We start from the raw sequence: 3,259 nt of genomic DNA on the forward strand, positions 1-3,259 counted from the left end.
AGGAAACAAAATCCCACTGCTTCCAGGTGTAGTCCAGTCTTCTTTCCTTCCTCCCTTCCATGACAGCTGGCCATGTGACTTTTTTCTCAGTTTGTCAAAGTTCTGCATTCTCTGTCCAGCTGGGTGCATGGCTCCTGAAGGACCCATGATCTGTCCTCTAGGAGAGGTGAGGGAAAAGCTATCCAACAAGGTGGAATACTCTTTTCTGGCGTGCAGAGGAATGTGTAATGACTCAGAGAGCAGAGGCACTGCTTCTGAATAACAGTTGCCTCGAAATTTGGTGCTGCCTCTGGCTTTGCTGATACCAAAAGGTGGAAGAAAATGGCAGGCTCAATGGAGTCAACTCCCCTGCCTGTAATCGAGGATCACCTGGCTGTCCTTTGCCCTTCTCAGGAGCTTCTGGAGTCTTATCAGAAGAAGGTGGCTAACTGTGAGGTAGGGAATGAAGACCTGCTGAAGAAGTTAGAGCTCTAGAGAGAAGCTTGGGAAGAGCAGCATAAACTCAAGTGTAACTTGCAGCAGAGGGTGGAAGAAATTGCTGAATAGAAGAAAGCCCTAAGTGATATGCAGGTCTGCTTCTTCCTGGAAAGGGAACATGTTTTAAGACTCTACTCAGGAAATGACGGACTAAGAATCAGAGAACTGGAAGTCAAGAAAAAGATTCAGAATATGTAATCTCTTATGGGACCAGACACCAGGGAAGTGTCCTATTTTCATTAGGAACCTCCTCACAAAGTCAGCCTACTCCAGACAACTATCCAGATTCCAAAGCAGATCCTGGAGAAAGCAAAAGATGAGTAAGGATAAAGGACAGGGAAGACATTTCTCAGCACTACCAGAAGGACACAGAGACACTCTTCGTGCAGGTGGAAGTACTTCAAGCCCAGCTGGGAGAGCAGACAAAGTTTTCTAGAGATCAAGTTGAATGACTCATGGAGGGCAGATAGATCCGAATTGAGGAGATCTAAGTTCAGCACCAGAGAAATCAAGAGAAAATCAAGGAGCTGACTAAGAATCTCCATCAAAATCAAAGACTGCTCTACCAGAGTACCAAAGACTTTCTATAACTAAAACTTAAAAACGAAAATAAAGAGAATGTATTTTTTGCTTGAGAAAGATCACCTGATGTCAAAGATTAAACAGTATAAAGTACTTTGCAAGAAGAAAGAAGATAAACTTGGAAAAATTGTTCCCATTTTTCATGAAAGTCATCATTCTCAAAATGAATATATTAAGTCTCCTAAGGATAAGCTAAGATAAGAGAAAAAGCTGTCCAACATATACCAAGAACAGCGAATCTCCCTAGAAGAGGAACTTCCTCTTCTTCAGGAGGAAGGAGTGAGGATAGAGATCTTCATGAATCACTCCAATAAGATGGGCAAGTGCTCACAGATAATGACAAAACACTATCAGGCCTTGGAGCATTGAAGAATCCTGGAAGTAGAAGGTTTCAAGATAGACATTAAGGTTCTCTGACAGAAGTTGAAAGACCTGGGTCAAATGTTCTATAAGGAAACCATGAACACCCATGGAAATCAGGACCTGACCATGCTGTGTGAAGTCCATGATAGCAATAGAAGAACTCATAAGATACAAGGAGAACTGAAGAACCCCAAGTCTAAAGTGTTTGGTCTGCAGAATGAGCTTAGGCTGTGTTGATGTCTCCTTTCTGGGTTGGCTTCTGAAAATCTGAGGCAAAGTCACCTCTTCCTGGAAAGTAGACATGGAGTTTTCCAGAGTAGTGGCATCAATTTTATTAATGATCGTGTTAAGGGCATGATAGCTCACACCTGTAATCCCAGCACTTGGGAATCTGAGGCAGTAGGACTGCCACAAATTCATGGTAGAGGCAGGTGGATCTCTGTGATTCATGGCCACNCTGGTCTTCAATAGTGACTTCTAGACCATCCAAGGCTACTTAATGAGACCCTGTCTCCCACAAAGCAAAAATAAAACATCAAAACTGAGAGGAAAGAAGAAAAACAGTGGCAAATCTGGCAATGGGAAAGCTGCCCTGGCAGAGTGCCATCTCACGGTTCCATTAGCCTTGCTGGGGCATTGGAACTGTAGCCTGAGTTACTTGGAGACTTTCCTACTTTTCTTCTATATATTGATGGGAATTTCTGTCTTTAAAAGTCAGTGATGGGATGTAGCTTATATGGAGAAGTGCTTCTTGAGCATACAGAAAGCCCTGGGTTCTATCGATAATAGCCCCTAAACCCAGGTTTGGCGTCTCACCTGTAGTCAGCACTGGAGAGAGGCATATGTATGGGAGTCTGAAGTTCACATTTACCCTTGGCTATATAGTGAGTTCCAGGCTAGCCTGGGCTACATAAAGCCATGTCTAAAAATGAAAACAAGAAACAAACAAGAAGATAAACACTCAGGGAGAGCTGTTTTGCTGAGCTTGGCTAAGTGCCAGAAGGAGAATGTGTTTCCTGGAAGACTAAAGTCATTCACTGAAGTGCATTCCTACTCAGCAATTACATACACATGGGCAGATTCACAGCCTTAGCTGTGTTCCAAGTGACTGATGAGTATGGGGCAGCACAGCAATTGCTCTTAAGTAAAATTGGTCATCAAGAAAAGGGTGCTAATGTACCTAGAGTAGGCAAAACCAAAATGATAACTTATACGATAAAGTTTGACATTTTATCAATATTTTAAAAATTATTCAAATTAAATATTTTCAGTGAAATGTGAGGTTAAAAGCAAAAACAAATAAAGAAACAAAACAAATTAAAAAGAAAGAAGGAAAGACAGAGAAAAGAAAAGGAGAAAAGAAGAAAAGAAACAAAGAAAGGAAGAAATAAAGGAAGAAACAAGGAAAGAAAGAAAGAAAGAAAAAGAAAGAAAGAAAGAAAGAAAGAAAGGAAATGCTATCTTGCCAAAAGCAATCTACAGATTCAATGCAATGACCATCAAAATTCCAACTCAATTCTTCATCGAATTAGAAAGGGCAATCTGCAAATTCATCTGAAATAACAAAAAACCTAGGATAGCAAAAACTCTGCTCAAGGATAAAAAAATCTCCGTTGGAATCACCATGCCTGACCTAAAGCTGTATTACAAAGCATTTGTGATAAAAACTGCATGGTACTGTTATAGTGACAGACAAGTAAACTAGTGAAATAGAATTGAAGACTAAGAAATGAATCCACACACCTATGGTCACTTGATCTTTGATAAGGGATCTAAAACCATCCAGTGGAAAAAGGACAGCATTTTCAACAAATGGTGCTGGCACAACTGGTGGTTA

At 40.9% G+C, this 3,259-nt stretch overlaps 1 pseudogene; it reads left to right on the plus strand.

The window, feature by feature from the left end:
• The first annotated feature begins 309 nt into the window (after positions 1-309).
• On the plus strand, positions 310-1,659 carry LOC110293814 (annotated as a pseudogene).
• The last annotated feature ends 1,600 nt before the right edge of the window (positions 1,660-3,259 follow it).

This window comes from Mus caroli, chromosome 5 (assembly GCF_900094665.2).
Source record: "Mus caroli chromosome 5, CAROLI_EIJ_v1.1, whole genome shotgun sequence".
Lineage (NCBI taxonomy): Eukaryota > Metazoa > Chordata > Mammalia > Rodentia > Muridae > Mus > Mus caroli.